Raw genomic sequence first — 19,424 nt, 5'->3', positions numbered from 1 at the left:
TTTATAACCCCATATTTACAGTTTTCAAGAAATATATATATATATATATATATATATATATATATATATATATATATATATATATATATATATATATATATATATATATATATATGTTAACAACACTTTCCTCAAGATTTTTATGAAGATGTATGTGATAAACTTCATGTTCAAGCAAAAACCCAAAAGTTAAACACATAACACTTTGATGCATGCAATTATCCAATGGTTAACCGAAACTTTGATTTGTATTCCCCCCAAAAGAGTATGAAAACGTGAAAATAATGGGGTATGAAGCTCACCTTGAGGTTTTCAAGATTTAGATGAAGAAGGAGAGGGATTTTTGAGTCCTAGCTTGCTTCTTTGAGGAGATCTTTGAAGCTATGGTGTTCTAAGGGTATAATCACGAAAATGGAAGAGTAAGTGAAATATCTTTAATACAAACTTGGAACAAAGCAAAGGAGTTTGTCATAAACTTACCAAGTCAAAGATCTTTGAAGAGGAACTCTTGCACACACACCCACTTTACACGATTTTTGTAGAGAGGAAAATAGAGTTCTTTGTGTTTTTAGAGAGAGATGAGAGAATTATGTGATGAAGTGAGAGTTTGAAAAATGAAATGAAGTGGGGATGGTGGTGGTGTGTTTGGCCGATATAGAGGAAGAGAGGAGAGAGGTGAGTGTATAGAGACTTGTTGGGTAATACAAGATTGCATGGAAATATGAAAGATAATTGCATTGTTGTATGGTGAGTATTAGGGAGGTGGCACCACCAAGTCAACCCTTGTATTTGTTTTCTCTTTTTTTTTATAAATGGGCTGATCGGTTTTTGGAGAGGTATTCGGCCCAAGGTTGGCCCAAAAGATTAAATCCGATTTTTGGTTGGCCCAATAAGGGTTTTTGGCCCAAAATAATATTGAATTACAACTTTCGGCCCATTAGGGCCCAAAAGAGAGTTTTCGACCCAATTGAGAGGTTATCGGCCCATTAGGACCCAATAAGAGAGTCTTGGCCCAAATAGGGGTTTTGGGCCGAGAAAACTTGGACTAAGGCCCAATTGAGTAATCTTAGCTTATCGGGTTAGGTTTTGGGCTTATACAAGGAGATTATATTGATCAGGAATTCACATCTTAACCTAATTTTGTCAGTCGTGACATCCTTCTAAAAGGTATGTCATCTATCTAGATGTTTTATTCATTTGGCAATTTGTATGCTCGTTAGGACAATGCTTTGGAAAAATTGAAAATATACATGTATAATAGAGAAAACATAGATCCAAAGAATTTAGTGTTGCATGTGCACCATAGGAGTGTTATAGTGCTCAAAACCCAACATCTTCTCCCACCATCATCATGGTTTTCTTGTGCTCGGAAGATCAATGAAGCGTTCTCCACATTGCATCCTGCTATAGTGAGGTTACTCTCCAGCAAGAAGCTTATCACGACAGTAGCCCCGCTACCTACAACCTCACATCATCTCTTTTTCTTGGCTCTTGGAAACGGTCTTGTTGTGCAATCCCTTACCTATAGCCTCGTCGCATATCCCTCGGCATCTCTGACGCCTGGCTCTCGGCGACGGTCTTGTTGCGTAATCCCTTACCTATAGCCTCGACGCTTATCCCTCGGCATCTTTGTCGCCTGGCTCTCGAAAACGGTCTTACTGAGCAACCCTTACCTATAGCCTCGTCACGTATCCCTCAACATCTCTATTGCCTGGCTCTCAATGACGGCCTTGTTGCGCATGCCCTACCTATAGCCTCGCCGCTTATCCCTCAGCATCTCTGTCACCTGGCTCTCGGAAACGGTCTTGCTGAGCAACCCTTACCTATAGCCTCGTCGCGTATCCCTCAGCATCTCTATCGCCTGGATCTCGGCGACAACCTTGTTGCGCATGCCCTACCTATAGCCTTGCCGCTTATCCCTCAACATCTCTGTCGCCTGGCTCTCGGAAACAGTCTTGATGCGCAACCCTTACCTACGGCCTCGTCGCGTATCCCTCAACATCTCTGTTGCCTGGCTATCGTCAACAGCCTCGTTGCGTAACCCCTACTAGCAACATAATCGCCCAGCTCCCGGAACCTCTGCCACCTATAATATGGTCAATAACTTTACAACTTATTGGTTTGATGACATAGTCTGATGCGGCTACCTACGCTACCCACATCGGACTGGGGGGAATCCATCTAGGTATAACCCAAGTAGAAAACACCTTCCGAACGGTTATTAATGCTCATGCAAAGCAGACTATATAGATGGTTACCGGTGACATTCCATCTGCACGTGACTATAACAACAATTGCGTTAGACAACAGTCTCAGGGACTGAATGGCGAGCTTATGCTTCTTAGCTACCTTGGCTCGACACTTTATCGACATCATTGCCGGATAGCATCCCCGCTCCGCATAACATCATCAGCAGCCTCGCTCTGCGTGATCATAGCAACAACTATGTTGCATCTCACCGACCGAGTCTATAGCACCTGGTTCCTGGTATGTATTTCATTTATGTAATTTTACATTTTTGGCCTGGGACTCGGCGAGTTGATGGCCCAACTCGCCGAGTAGAAGCGGGCTAGAACGCGGGGTTTAAGTATGGGACTCGTCGAGTCGGATCCTGGACTCGACGAGTAGGCTCTGTCTGGACAAAAACTCTAATCTGAGGGTTTGCACCCTATTTAATCATCTCATTCAGCCCCCACTCGTCCCTATTGCTCCCAGAAACCCTCCCTAGCAAACCCTAAGTGTTTTGGTGCAAGATTCAAGGCTTTTGAGTGATTTTGTGGATTTTGATCACAAGGAAGAAGGAAGAGCATAGAAGGATCAAGAGGAGACTGAAGGATTCGAGTTTGGTGCATCCTTTGCTGTTCTCAGAAGGTATAAAGTCTATACCTTGCTTGTTCTTTTGTTAGATCCCTTTTTGGGGAGATTTAGGGCTTTTATAAGCCATTCTTGGTAACCAACCATGATTGCAAGCATGGTTGGGGGTTGAAGCTTCGGATCTAGGTCCATGGAAGGGTCACAAGGCAGTTAGGAGTTGCTTTTGCACCCACGGAAGGTACCATGCATCTTAAGAGCTTCTTTTTGGGCATTTTAGGCTCAAAGTCCCATGCATGCACGTAAAGTTTGTAACTTTACGTGCTAGATTGAGTTTAGGGACCTAGATCTATCATTTGGACAAGAGTTGCACTCCAGAAATCGAAGAAATAAGACTTGGACTGCATCGACTCGGCGAGTCGTTCTTGGGACTCGGCGAGTCCAAGGTTAGACTCCCCTTTTTCTGTTATGGTTCATGGGAATCAGTTGAGTGAAAGAAAGGTTTTAGAGGGTCCAAGGGAGTGACCCAAACGTATTGGGATAAGCCATAGTCCTGGAGTTCATAGGACTCGACGAGTGCACGAGCAGACTCGGCGAGTCCATGGCAATCTCCCAACTCTTGAAGATGAACTCGACGAGTTGTTCATACAACTCGGCGAGTCGAGGACAGGACGTGTTCTTAGGATGAAGATGGACTCGACGAGTGTTCATACCGCTCGGCGAGTCGGAAAAAGGTTCATCCGAGGTTGTGTTAGAAGGAGAACTCGTCGAGTCGTTGCTAAACTCGACGAGTAGGGACGTGGATGAGGACAGTTAAATAAATAGGGACTCGACGAGTTGACGACCCAACTCGGCGAGTCGGGTCAACCGGAAGTTGACTTTGACTTTAACTTGGACTTGGTCTGGGGTAAAATAGTCATTTTACCCTAAGGGGTAGATATCAGATTCTGATTAAGTGTTTTGTGGGGATTATAGCCGGAGGATTTCCGGAGCAGCAGCAGTTAGAGATTCCCCGCACAGATTATCAGCAGCTAATCGTTTGAGGTGAGTTACCTTTCAGTAGCGGTGGGTCTACGGCCACAATGTCGGCCCACCAGTAGGAGTTTGTATGTTAGATGATTGTCTTTGTGACATTCATCTAGGGTTGCTACTACCTAATATGTTTATGTGTTAGCATGATATGTTATATGTTATATATGATAGTGTTAGTAGAGGGAGAATAGTCCCCAAGTTCGGCCGTTAGGACCGAAGGGTAGGTCGGGCACCCCAGAATTGCCTGACAGTATGTTCATGCTATGATATTATGTGGTAGTAGTAGGAGGTGAAATAGTCCTTGGATGTCGGTCGTAAGGACTGACGGGTAAGTCAAGCACCCCAGAATGGCTTTACCTGGGTAGTCAGGCACCCCAGAATTGCCTGGCAGTATATGTGTCATATGTGGTAGTGGTAGGGGGTGAAATACTCCCCGGTAGTCGGGTGAAACAGACCGACGGGTAAGTCAAGCACCCCAGAATGGCTTGACCTGGGTAAGTCAAGCACCCCAGAATGGCTTGACCTGGGTAGTCAGGCAGCCCAGAACTGCCTGACAGTATGTATTGTGTATGTGTGGTGCCATGGGGGAACTCACTAAGCTTTGTGCTTACAGTTTACAGTTTTGGTTTCAGGTACCTCTTCTGCGAAGGGGAAAGAGCTGGTGCGGTAGCGGCACATCATACACACACGCATTGATTTTCCGCACTTGAGATATTCTGGGATTGTACTCTGAAATGTTGCTTTTATATGTTTTGGGTTTTCAGACATGATACATTGATTCACAAAATGATACATTGTTGCGCAGTTTTCTTATGAATGTTTTATAATCCGTTAATTAAAATGAATTTTTTGGACTCAAAATTTGGGATATTACAAGTTGGTATTAGAGCCCTGGTTTGAGGGATTCGGACACACCTTCGGGGTGTCTGAACTCAAATCAAGGGATTTAAAAGATTTTTACAAGAAAAATGGTTTTCTAAAAGCTAAGTTAAAAGAGTTTTGAGAAAGAACGAAGTGTGTGATGTGCGCGACCGGCCGAGCTCAAGTAATTATTCCCCAAAGTACCCATACAAGTTTATATTATGTTTATCAGTTTCAGTAGAACAGCATGTTAAAATAGGACTAAGGATCTAGGAATGATGCCTTATGTGCCTACTTTATGTGCTTCAGCTTATGAGAATTGCATGCTAGTATTGAGTAGACAGTAATAGGATAGCCTGTTTAGGTTATGCCTGGTAGTATGAGCTCAGCATTGTATGCTAGTAAAGTTTCCTGTTCTGAGGATAGGATTGCTTGAGATCGATCCCTTTGATCTGAATGCTGCTTGCTTTGTGCTTTGTGGGACTTTGAGTGATGGGAGTTAGCTGTTAGGTGAATACGTCAAGTCACATGTGATAAGGGTTGGATAATCTTAGGGGATTGGATTTGCCCCTATTGCGCAGCTCTTGTTTGAGTCTAACCGTTGTAGGGACGAGTCTTTTACTCGAAGGATTATCTGAGCCTCGTTACATGTGATGGTATTCGGGTAATGGCTAATTGGCATTACAAGGAGGCCTTCAGCAGCTGAGGACCGGTTTGGGTGGTGTCAGAGATTTTCCCTAGGTTAAGCCTAGGATGAGAGTAGTAGAGATCAGTAACAGTAGTAGTGACTTGGTGGAGTCGAGGCGGTTCTTGAGGAAAGTACGGATAGATGTGGAAGGTAGTATGGGCCCGTACTACTGAAAGCAGAGGATCCGTACTTGAATCGAGAAAGGCTGAGGCAAGACCAAGGAGCTCGTGATGGATGTGATCCCTCTAGATGTATCAGTATCACTGACGGTTGTCATTATGTATTGCAGAATGGTGGTACTACGTCCGAGGCCAGCAGTTGGCAGTTCAGGAGAGGGATCGGGTTCGGGCTCAGGTTCCGAACCAGTGGATGAGAGGCTACGCGAGTTTATCGCATCCGAGATCACTAGAGGCATCCTTGATGCGACCCCGGTCATCTATGGGTCGATCAAGGAAGGGATTGTCGAGCTGATGGAGGATCGCCTCCGGTCGTTCAGGAGCGACATGGCGACCAGCCAGTCGGGATCACGCACACTGTCCTTTAAGGACTTCAGGGGCAGTGGTGCGCCGGATTTCCATGGGGCGAAGGACCCCATTGTGGCCAGACGGTGGATTGCAGACATTGAGTCTGCACAGTTGACCAGCTTCTGCCCTGAGGGGTCGAAGGTGAGATATGCAGCAGGATGCTTGAGAGATAGGGCCAGGGATTGGTGGGAGTCGGTTGGTGACTCTCTAGGAGCCCCGACGGTTGAGGCTATGACATGGCCGGACTTTGTGACTTGGTTCAGAGAGGAGTTTGCACCTGCAGTGGAGCTCCAGCAGTTGGCAAGGGAGTTCTTAGATATGAGACAGACTACGGAGACTGTGGCGGAGATCACCGCCAAGTTCCGGGAGAGGGCGTTGCTAGTGCCCCAGTATGCGGGAGATGAGGATATGAGGAGGACCCGCTACCATGACATGCTGCGAGCCGACATTCGGGAGCATGTTAGTTTTTTAGTTTGCCCTACCCTGGATTCCATGATTGCCAGGGCAAGGGAAAGGGAGATTGATCTGGAGCACATCCGGAAGAGGAAGGTAGAGGAGGGGCAGGTGACTGGGGCTTCGGGGAAGAAGCCCAAGGGACCAGATGGTAGGCCGAAAGGCCAGCCAGGACAGGGCCGCTGCAGGAAGTGCGGCAGGCAGCATGAGGGAGCATGTAGGTTGGGATCGTCGGGCTGCTACAAGTGCGGCAAGGCGGGGCACTTCATCAGGGATTGTACCGCCCCTGCACCCACTATTCAGACATCTGAGTTGCTGTGTTTCCGCTGCAACCAGAGGGGCCACAAGAAGGCCAGTTGCCCCCAGTTGTCAGCAGCAGCGCCAGTGAAGGCGCGAGCTCCAGCGACCCTGCGGATTACTGATGGCCGGCGGGGCAAGGCAGAGGCTCCAGTGGTGAGGATCCGGGCTTTCCAGTTGACGACCGAGGAGGCACGCGCCGCACCCGATGTGGTGACGGGTATAATTCTTTCCCTCTGATTTATTTATATGATGTTTATGATATTGATATGTGCTCTATTTAGGATCGTTCCATGTAAACGGTATCCCAGTTCAGGTATTGTTTGATTCGGGTGCTACCCGATCGTTTGTTTCTCTTGCGCTCAGCAAGAGGTTTCCCGAGTCTTCAGGAATGTTGGATTGCCCTTTAGAGGTAGAGATTGCCGATGATCGATCGGTGCGAGCATCAGCGGTATTCCGAGATTGTGTGCTGAGATTATTCGAGGAGCGCTATCTGGTAGACTTGGTTCCCATACCTTTGCGGGGGAACAAGGTTATTATCGGCATGGATTGGCTAAGCCCCAATGGGGCGGTGATCGACTGCGCGCAAAAGTTGGTGCGGATCAGGACCCCAAGTGGGGGAGAGCTGGTGATTCATGGCGAGAGGCCACAGCGAGGACCGGCTTTATGTTCGGCAGCAAGGGCTAGGCGTTACCTTCAGCAGGGTTGCGCAGGATATGTCGCCTATGTCATGGATACCCGGGAGGCGGGAAAGGTGACGGTGAGTGACGTTCCGGTGGTGCGAGACTACGCAGATGTGTTCCCAGAGGAGCTTCCTGGGATACCCCCAGAGCGACAGGTGGAGTTCAGGATCGACCTAGTCCCTGGTGCGGCTCCGATAGCCAAGGCACCGTATCGGTTGGCTCCTCCTGAGATGCAGGAGTTGTCTACACAGCTGCAGGAGCTGTTAGAGAAGGGATTCATTAGACCAAGCAGTTCACCTTGGGGAGCCCCGATTCTGTTTGTGAAAAAGAAAGACGGGTCGCATCGGATGTGTATAGATTATAGGGAGCTGAACAAGGTGACGGTGAAGAACCGTTACCCACTCCCGAGGATTGATGACCTCTTTGACCAGCTACAGGGAGCATCTTGGTTCTCCAAGATTGATCTGCGATCAGGATATCATCAGATGAGGGTCAGAGAGGAGGATGTACAGAAGACTGCGTTCCGGACGCGCTATGGCCACTATGAGTTCGTGGTGATGCCTTTCGGGCTCACCAATGCTCCTGCCGCGTTCATGGACCTCATGAACCGCGTGTGTAGACCGATGTTGGATCGGTCCGTGATAGTTTTCATTGACGACATCTTGGTCTATTCCAAGACGCAGGAGCAGCATGAGGAGCATCTGCGAGAAGTTTTGGATACTCTGAGGAGAGAGAGCTTGTACGCCAAGTTCTCCAAGTGTGAGTTCTGGTTGCGCGAGGTGCAGTTTCTTGGGCACCTTGTCAACCTGAACGATATTCTGGTCGACCCGGCCAAGGTGGAGGCCATGATGAGATGGGAGGTTCCGAAATCTCCATATGAGATTCGGAGTTTCCTGGGATTAGCCGGCTACTATCGGAGATTCATCCAGGATTTCTCTAAGATAGCCGTACCCTTGACGCGGCTGACGAAGAAGGCCGTAGTCTTTCGTTGGGGGCCTGAGCAGCAGGCAGCGTTTGAGACACTGAGGCAGAGGTTGTGCGAGGCGCCGATCTTAGCCTTGCCAGAGGGCGTAGAGGATTTTTTTGTGTACTGCGACGCGTCTATTTCAGGTTTGGGCGCGGTATTGATGCAGAGAGGGCATGTCATCGCCTACGCTTCGAGGCAGCTGAAGCCTCATGAGGCGAACTACCCGACGCATGATTTGGAGCTGGGGGCTGTTATATTTTCCCTCAAGATTTGGCGTCATTACCTCTATGGGGTCCGTTGTACCATTTACACGGACCATAAGAGCCTGAGGTATCTCATGGACCAGCCAAATCTAAATATGAGGCAGCGTCGGTGGCTTGATGTGATAAAGGATTATGATTGTGAGATCCTCTACCACTCGGGGAAGGCCAACGTTGTGGCCGACGCGCTTAGCCGCAAGGCAGCGCCGATCAGGGATACCTGCATGAGGATGACCGTGGTTACTCCACTATTGGAGCAGATTCGAGAGGCCCAGCAGGAGGCCATGAAGGAGGAACATCGGAAGAGTGAGCGGATTGTAGGCCAGGTTTCCTCCTTCGATTATGATAGCCGAGGGCTGTTGACCCTCCACCGCAGGGTGTGGGTGTCGTACCATGGGGGTGTGCGCCAGGTTCTGATGGAGGAGGCGCACAAATCTCGATTCTCCATTCATCCCAGGGCGACAAAGATGTATAGGGATCTTCGTCTGGACTATTGGTGGCCCTGCATGAAGCGGGATGTGGCATGGTACGTGGAGCGGTGCTTGACCTGCAGGAAGGTCAAGGCCAAGCATCAGAGACCATAAGGCAAGATGCAGCCGTTGGATATCCCGCTGTGGAAGTGGAAAGACATCACGATGGATTTTATCATAAAGCTTCCCAAGACCGCGCGGGGAGTGGATTCGATTTGGGTCATCGTCGATCGATTGACCAAGAGCGCCCATTTTATTCCAATTCAGGAGAGCATCTCGGCCGAGAAGTTGGCCGACATCTACATCAGGGAGGTGGTGGCGCGGAACGGGGTGCCAGTTTCGGTGATTTCAGACAGGGATGTGCGGTTCACTTCCAGGTTCTGGAAGAAGTTTCATGACGAGTTGGGTACTCGTCTGCACTTTAGCACTGCATTTCACCCGCAGACGGATGGTCAGAGCGAGCGGACCATCCAGACTTTGGAGGATATGCTGCGGGCATGTGTGCTAGACTTTGGTGGTAGCTGGGATACTTACCTCCCATTGGCTGAGTTCTCGTATAACAACAGCTATGACGCGAGTATCGATCGTCCTCCCTTCGAGATGTTGTACGGGAGGAAGTGCATGACCCCGATATGTTGGGGTGAGGTTGGCCAGAGGGTCCTGGGGAGCACCGAAGTGGTGCTCAAGACGACGGAGAGGATTCAGCAGGTCCGGAGCAGGCTTCAAACTGCTCAGAGTCGGCAGAAAAGTTATGCCGACTAGCGCCGATCAGACTTGGAGTTTCAGGTCGGGGATATGCCCTTCTGAAGGTGTCGCCATGGAAGGGCGTCATCCGATTCAGGAAGCGGGGCAAGTTGGGCCCCAGATATATCGGACCCTTCAGGGTTTTAGCCCGGGTGGGCAAGGTGGCGTACAGGTTGGATCTGCCAGCCAAACTCAGCCAGATCCACAACACGTTCCACATCTCCCAGCTGCGGAAGTGCCTGGTGGACGACTCAGCGGTGGTACCCTTAGAGGATATTCAGGTCGATGACAGCCTGAACTACATCAAGCGACCTGTAGCAATCCTCGACCGGAAGTTGAAGGATCTGAGAAACAAGAGGGTGGAGCTCGTGAAGGTGCAATGGCAGCACCGGAAGGGCTCGGAATGGACTTGGGAGCCGGTGGATGAGATGATGGAGCATTATCCGGAGCTTTTTCAGGAGCGAGCAGCAGACTTCGAGGACGAAGTCTGAAATAAGTGGGGGAGATTTGTAGCACTTGGTTCCTGGTATGTATTTCATTTATGTAATTTTACATTTTTGGCCTGGGACTCGGCGAGTTGATGGCCCAACTCGCCGAGTAGAAGCGGGCTAGAATGCGGGGTTTAAGTATGGGACTCGTCGAGTCGGATCCTGGACTCGACGAGTAGGCTCTGTCTGGACAAAAACCCTAATCTGAGGGTTTGCACCCTATTTAATCATCTCATTCAGCCCCCACTCGTCCCTATTGCTCCCAGAAAGCCTCCCTAGCAAACCCTAAGTGTTTTGGTGCAAGATTCAAGGCTTTTGAGTGATTTTGTGGATTTTGATCACAACGAAGAAGGAAGAGCATAGAAGGATCAATAGGAGACTGAAGGATTCGAGTTTGGTGCATCCTTTGCTGTTCTCAGAAGGTATAAAGTCTATACCTTGCTTGTTCTTTTGTTAGATCCCTTTTTGGGGAGATTTAGGGCTTTTATAAGCCATTCTTGGTAACCAACCATGATTGCAAGCATGGTTGGGGGTTGAAGCTTCGGATCTAGGTCCATGGAAGGGTCACAAGGCAGTTAGGGGTTGCTTTTGCACCCATGGAAGGTCCCATGCATCTTAAGAGCTTCTTTTTGGGCATTTTAGGCTCAAAGTCCCATGCATGCACGTAAAGTTTGTAACTTTACGTGCTAGATTGAGTTTAGGGACCTAGATCTATCATTTGGACAAGAGTTGCACTCCAGAAATCGAAGAAATAAGACTTGGACTGCATCGACTCGGCGAGTCGTTCTTGGGACTCGGCGAGTCCAAGGTTAGACTCCCCTTTTTCTGTTATGGTTCATGGGAATCAGTTGAGTGAAAGAAAGGTTTTATAGGGTCCAAGGGAGTGACCCAAACGTATTGGGATAAGCCATAGTCCTGGAGTTCATAGGACTCGACAAGTGCACGAGCAGACTCGGCGAGTCCAAGGCAATCTCCTAACTCTTGAAGATGAACTCGACGAGTTGTTCATACAACTCGGCGAGTCGAGGACAGGACGTGTTCTTAGGATGAAGATGGACTCGACGAGTGTTCATACCACTCGGCGAGTCGGAAGAAGGTTCATCCGAGGTTGTGTTAGAAGGAGAACTCGTCGAGTCGTTGCTAAACTCGACGAGTAGGGACGTGGATGAGGACAGTTAAATAAATAGGGACTCGACGAGTTGACGACCCAACTCGGCGAGTCGGGTCAACCGGAAGTTGACTTTGACTTTGACTTGGACTTGGTCTGGGGTAAAATAGTCATTTTACCTTAAGGGGTAGATATCAGATTCTGATTAAGTGTTTTGTGGGGATTATAGCCGGAGGATTTCCGGAGCAGCAGCAGTCAGAGATTCCCCGCATAGATTATCAGCAGCTACTCGTTTGAGGTGAGTTACCTTTCAGTAGCGGTGGGTCTACGGCCACAATGTCGGCCCACCAGTAGGAGTTGTATGTTAGATGATTGTCTTTGTGACATTCATCTAGGGTTGCTACTACTTGATATGTTTATGTGTTAGCATGATATGTTATATGTTATATGTGATAGTGTTAGTAGGGGGAGAATAGTCCCCAAGTTCGGCCGTTAGGACCGAAGGGTAGGTCGGGCACCCTAGAATTGCCTGACAGTATGTTCATGCTATGATATTATGTGGTAGTAGTAGGAGGTGAAATAGTCCTCGGATGTTGGTCGTAAGGACCGACGGGTAAGTCAAGCACCCCAGAATGGCTTGACCTGGGTAGTTAGGCACCCCAGAATTGCCTGGAAATATATGTGTCTTATGTGGTAGTGGTAGGGGTGAAATAGTCCCCGGTAGTCGGGTGAAACAGACCGACGGGTAAGTCAAGCACCCCAGAATGGCTTGACCTGGGTAGTCAGGCACCCCAGAACTGCCTGACAGTATCTATTGTGTATGTGTGGTGCGATGGGGGAACTCACTAAGCTTTGTGCTTACAGTTTACAGTTTTGGTTTCAGGTACCTCTTCAGCGAAGGGGAAAGAGTTGGCGCGGTAGCGACACATCATACACACACGCATTGATTTTCCGCACTTGAGATATTCTGGGATTGTACTCTGAAATGTTGCTTTTATATGTTTTGGATTTTCAGACATGATACATTGATTCACAAAATGATACATTGTTGCGCAGTTTTCTTATGAATGTTTTATAATCCGTTAATTAAAATGAAATTTTTGGACTCGAAATTTGGGATGTTACAGAGTCATACTCCTAACAAGGAAAGATCATTAAGCCAGCCCATTCTCGACTAATCACGCAAAACCACGACTCTCGTGGGCGAGGTTCGGTCGTTCTTTTTATTATTTGATGCATTGTTGCTTTGTCTATTCCGATCCAATTGTCAACAATCCAATCACATCGGACTAGGGGGACTTCATGACACACGGTTTATATGACTGAGTCCAGTCCAACGTCATTGGCCACGTTCCAATAACATCAGACTGGGGGGACTTGATGACATCAGGTCCATTAGCATGGCCTAGATAGCTTTGGCTCATCAGCCTTGCCTAGCACTCCCTTGCCAGCCTTTCTAAGGACTTCCTTGCCAACCTTGTCTGGAACTCCCTTGCCTGGCGCTCCCTTGCCAACCTTTCCTAATGCGCGCCTGCCAAAATTACCTGGCGCGCGCCCGCCAGCCTAACCCGGTGCCCCCAGGCGGCCTTGCGCATCTCCTTGCTAGTTGGGCCTGATTTGGGCTGGCCCAAGGCCTGACCTAATTGTCCCCTATAAAGTGAACAATATCTCCTCCATGGAGAAGGAACTCTCCCCGGCGGCTCAGCCACCTCCCTAGACTCCGGCCGGGTGGCTCAGCCGCCATCCTCCGCCGTTAGCCACCATACACTACCCCTAACTCCAAGATGGTTATCTCTAGCTAAGGAGAACCATGTTACCTCTACCAACCGATCTAACTTGATCGTCGGAGCCTGCTCTCGGGGAACAGTCCCTGGGGTGGTTCTAACGGTCTTGTCTATTGTGATCTCGCAGATCCTCTTTGGCGTAGAAGCACACTCTCAGAGCAGGTGGTCGGAGCCGATGTCGCACCAACACTCAAGGCCCATACATGGCCTAATTTTCTAAATTGGTCTCACACCCTTAGATGGGCCTTGCCCCAAGGCCTAACATCATTCCTATTCCAAAAACGAGGCCGGGTGGCTCAGCCGCCACCCTCCGCCGTCAGCCACCATACACCACCCCTAACACCAAGATGATTCTCTCTAGCTAAGGAGAACTATCTCACCTCTACGAACCGATCTAACTTGATCGTCAGAGACTGCTCCCGGGGAACAGTCCTTGGGGTGGTTCTAGTGGCCTTGTCTGTTGTGACCTCACAGATCCTCTCCAGCGTAGAAGCAAACTCTCAGAGCAGGTGGTCGGAGCCGATGTCGCATCAACACTCAAGGCCAATACATGGCCTAATTTAATAAATTGGGCCCAAACCCTTACATGGGCCTTTCCCCAAGGCCCAAAATCATTCCTATTCCAAAATGAATTCATTCAGATAACCCACCAAGCCCTAAGCACCAAAGCCCAAAAGATTGGCCTAAACTGAAGCCCAATCGTCCGAAGTCCACTGACTGAGTACGCGGGGTGTACTTAGCTGTACGCTAAGCGTACATGCTTTAGGGCTTGTATGCTACGCATATTGGCTTGTACGCCCAACGTACTCCTTCCATTCGGCCATCTTCCACATTTAGCCCTTAATCCCTTAAGACATTACTCCAAAACATAGTTCTGACATCTTTGAGCTGGATTATCACGTAAAGTTGCTAAATTTACGTTCATGCATGGCTAAATGAAGTTCTTAAAGCTCAAAATGACTTAATAGGAGACTTAATGCATGCATGTGATAAAAAACTTCATAAAGCTTGCACCTTTATGCTTAAGGACCTCATAACAAACTCATATCTAAAAGAATAAGTCCTTTAAACGATCCTACTTCTCAAACCAACCCAAAAGGGACCAAAAGCATAAAAACAAGGAAATGAAGAGATCTAATCATGGAGAAGACTAGGTTTGAACTTGATACCTCAATAAGCTTGCAACAAGGGTAATGATTCTGGATCTATAACCTTCTCACCAAGAAAAGCACCTTCCAACTTCTATACTTCCTTCACAAGGAGCAAAACAACCACTAAAATCTTCTTAAGAACTCAAATTCACAAAAATGGAGGGTAAAAGGTCACTTTAAGGTTTAGAAGGCATGGTGGGTGGTAAAGAGGCCAGCCCTAAAGACTTAAGGTGTTTATATAGGGTGCAACACCCTCAAATTAGGGTTTCTTAATCCCTTCGTACGCCCCGCGTAATCCTCGTACGCCCAACCTACGAGGCGTTGCACTCCTGATCCACCCTTCGCAGTATGCTAAGCGTACCCCAAATTACGCCTCGCGTAATGACTTTACACTAGTACGCCCCGCGTACTACCTATGTACGCCACGCGTACTAGGGTTTTTCCTTAAACCCTAAATTCATCCGAGGACCATAACTTCTTCATTATAAACCCGATTTCGACAATCCTTATATCCATGAAAAGGTAACGAGAAGCTCTATGCTTTTATCAACTCATACTTTCCTTAAAATTTCCGAACAAAGATCCAATTTCCATAAAAGCCCGAGCTGACATTTTACCAAAATACCCCTTGGCTCCAAAACACAAACCGAACACTCAGGTCATCTAAATTACGTCACCCTCATCCAAATGGGTTAACACAAGGTTCTAAAAGGCGTGAGGTGTGGCGTGGTGGCAAGGTCAAGCCTCAACTTTATATTTGAAAACTTCGAGAAAGGTTTCACAAATATCTTTTAACATGTAAAATATAATTACGACTATAATTGTTGATAAATTTGATTAGGTATGTTATACTAAATCTATACATTCATTATCAAGGAAGTCATACATCATAGTGTATAGTTCCTTAATAATTATTGTCTCTAAAGTTTAGTGAAGATATCATTAGGAATCTTTTATATATAAATAGGATTCACATATGTCAAATAAATTTTCGTATTTTCCTTCAAATATCCATTTCTTGAAATTGGAATATGTGTATTTCATTTATATAATAAAGATAACAATGTCATAGTCAAATTTGATTCGAATCAAGTTTGACTCAAAAGTGTTTTCATATAGAACTTGTTATTTAATAAGCATTACTATCTACTTTATAATTCTATTAAGAGATCAAGTTCTCAAAAACATAATTTAATCATTTCAGAAGGTGACCGTTATGAAAAACAATTAAGTAAATAATCATTTATCTAATAAATTAACTTAGACATATATATTTTGATAGGCTAAATTTAAAACATACATTGTTCCAAAAACAAATACAATTTTACAATAAATGTATTTTATGTTCTAAGAATAAATAATACACTAAACTCCGAGAGTGAAGTTCCAACTTGTTTGTGTTATGCTACTTACGCTTCTTGAATATCTTTAAACATTTACAAATAATAGATTAACATTAAACATCAAGTACTTGAGTGTTAAATGAAAAATATAAGTTATATCTAGTAGATGAAAGATCTTTATTCCCAAGAGTCATTATAGAATAATATTTTCTAATGATATACGATCCTTTAGAGTCACACCTTATAACAAGTTACTACTAATTGATAATTTATTAAAGTAATTTGATTATCAATAAATATTCAACACTTTTATTTAAATGGGATATCATTATTTAATGAAAATAATAGTTTATTGTCAAATTGAGAATTATTGTTTCTAGGATATAATAATATAAGCGAACATTAACTGCTTATATTCATAAGGAATGAATATATAAGTCATCTACAAATTAAATGGGCACTTTGAGTACAAATCTAGTTAGCATATGTAACTAGTAGTTAGGAGCTTGAGTAAAAGACACATCTTGCCCCCATATGGCTTCATAATTCTGTAAACCTCTTAGGAGGATAAAAGGTTGAGTGTTGTCTTTCATTTAAGCTCCCATGCTTCTGCTAGAAAAATGCTTTGACTTAATTGAAAGGCATGGTCCTTATATGGATATGTGATAGTATATATATATATATATATATATATATATATATATATATATATATATATATATATATATATATATATATATATATATATATATATATATATATATATATATATATATATATATATATATATATATAAGCATATTACTAGTAAAAGTTTGGTTCTTTTCTCCCTTTCTTTGGCTGCCAAAACCGAGAACAATTTGGTGCTCTCCCTTCTCCTATCTTGCCTTGTGTACTATAGAGTTTAAGGGTTTATAAGTTGCTTCTCCTTAAGACTAATTTGGTATTAGTTATTAAGGCTTAAAAACAAATTAATACAAGTGAATCCTAATTAGTTTTAGTGGTTTACTCTTGCTTGGTGGATACCTCTAGAGAGCTTCTCCTTTAGAGCTTCATGCATAGTTTCATCAACTTCCATCTCCCACAAGAATTAAAGACTTCAAAGGTTGCAATTTTTCTTTCTATGGTTGATTTGATCTTTCCATGCTTTGCAAAATGATCATTGGTGGGTTAAAATGGTTTGAAGTTTATGCAAATCTTAAAATGCTTTTGCTGCTATCTCATAGTTTTGAATATACAATTAGACTATTTTTAAATAAAACCCAACAGTAGATACTTGAATGACTGGTCTGTCCAGTCCTACTTAGATAAGAGGAACAATTCCTTTTCTGGTGTCTAGTTACTCTACAATAGAAACAAGATCCATCTCTACGGGTCTTTATGTATTTCTTGGGCCTAAAGGTATTATTTCCAAGAACTTTGGGCCTATTAGAGAACACACGATAGCTTTCTTCAGCCTTGTATTCTTCATATGTTTGAATTGGCTCAAACCAAATAACAGTCATCTTAGGAATATCTGCTTCACCTGATGAAACATATGAAATACTACTAAGCTTTCTAGTTCCTTCCAAAGGCTAGGAATAAATGTTCCCAATATGATGTTAGAAACTGTTGGAAGTAGGTGTCAAATGTCATAACTAATTGGCATAACTTTGGGAATAATAACAAAGTCCATTTGGGTTGCCCTCAAGATCTAAAATAACTAGAACAGAAATTAAGAGAGTGAGGAAAATATTTTATTAATTTATTAAAAGTTAATAAATTAATTAAAAACTTGTTGAAATTAATTTAGAATTAATTTGAATTAATTTGGAATTTATTGGAATTAATTAGAAATAATCAGGAATTGATTATAAGTGTAGGGACTGCATGTTAATTGTTCAATAATTGAGCAAGAAGAGCATTCTAGAAACCATAAGAGGTTGGACAGTTTTGAGGAGGTCTCGGAGCCTTTCAGAATCAATACAGCTAACAAATAAGAAAATGAGTTGAATATGGATTAAATCTTATTATTTAATTTATTCAAATTTTGCTTTGTCTGCAAGCTACCTCGGTTATATATGGAACCCTCTGGTCTTTAAGGTTTTTGATCGAACCTCGCATAAGGTTTACATTTTCGGATCTCACTAGCCTCTCTCCTATTTCCTAAAATATTCTAGGGTTTTAGACTTTTTGAGTGTGAGCCATTAGAGTCATTCATACTTCGGGTGCTAGTTCTTCCAAGAGCAACAACTGAGTTCGAAATCTACAAGGGAAAATACAATTTTGTCCTAAATGTTGGTATTCTTATCCCTTTTGATTAATTTATATTCATGTTTTAAAAGTATGTTGTTGTAATAGTAAAACCTAGATCTAAGATGCAAGTACACTTAGGATTTTATTTGAATGCTTATGTTGCCTAAAATTAGTGTATAATCGCGTAGAAAACACAACAGTGGAATGCGATCCATTAAGTTTTAGTTATAAACACTAAATTGAAAAAATATTAAAAAAATTGAAAATATACTTGTTAATCGCAGGTACGGCGTGCCCAGTTCTAAACGTGGCGCGCCCTGTGCTGATTTTTAGGGTTTCGGGAAATTTTCTATAATTTCAAATTTAGAGTTTATGTTAGTTTTAAATATTATTTTAATATGATAAAACTAAATAATTAAACTAAGAGGATAAATATGCCTAAGTAATTTGAAATTGTAGACAATGATTTAAAATTAATCAACTAAAAGTTAATTAAAGATAAAAAATTTAAATTATATAATTTTTAATTATTTAATATTCACCTTACTTATAGTTGTAAAAGTTTACAAATAATATATGTAAAACCAAAAGAATTTATATACATAATACGATTACTATATGTAAAAGAATAATACAACATGTATCCCCACATGTTTAATTAATGAACGTTAGTCGAATCAAGAGTATGTCTCTTTCATGAAATCATGTTATAACAGAGGTATAAGGAAAAACATATAAAATGACCGCTGAATGAGTATCATTTTCACTCACCGCTTCTTTGCATGGTTGATTGTCATTAGCCGAAAGGGTTTTATAGGAATGTCTCGTTAAAAGTATAACATGTAAAGTACTAAATCAGAATTCTCGTTCTTAGTTATTTTAGGAAATGTGAATCCTTGCTAACTCATGAAAAGTGCACATTATTCCTTAGTGTCTATTTACAGAGTGTATGTTGTTAACCAACAAATAAACTTGAGATGTAAGAAGAAGATGATGTGGCATTTGTGTTTGTGGTTTATTGGCGTAACATGTGTGGTTAATCGGCACGTAAATTGAGAGCCATAACATAATCAAGGAGTTACATGTTTTTGCATGGTTGGTTCACTATCTTATTTGTGAGACCACGTATCCCTGACAAATAAAGGATGTGCAAATCCGAGATTAACATGCCATTAAATAGTTTTAATGAATCTCAAAAGATTTAGAAGTTTCATTCAAAACACTAAAAGAGAAAAAACGGAAGCTAAAACAACCATCAAAAGAAAGTAAAACCATATAAAAAATACATGCTTTGAATCTTGAATAGTGTCTAAAAGTTGATCTCTTTAATAATATCGAACCGGTGTTGTTCCCAGGATCATCAACGGAGAGAGAGAGAGAGAGAGAGAGAGAGAGAGAGAGAGAGAGAGAGAGAGAGCTGTGAATGGTGGTGAAGTTAAGTTAATTGTGGGGTGAAGCATGGACGACACTTTATTAGGGCAAATGGGGGAGGGGGGGCTGTGGCCCCCTTGATTTTTTTTGTTAC

This window comes from Lactuca virosa, chromosome 8 (assembly GCF_052849685.1).
Source record: "Lactuca virosa cultivar CGN04683 chromosome 8, Lactuca_virosa_CGN04683_v6, whole genome shotgun sequence".
Lineage (NCBI taxonomy): Eukaryota > Viridiplantae > Streptophyta > Magnoliopsida > Asterales > Asteraceae > Lactuca > Lactuca virosa.
Note: the sequence above shows the minus strand (reverse complement) of the source record.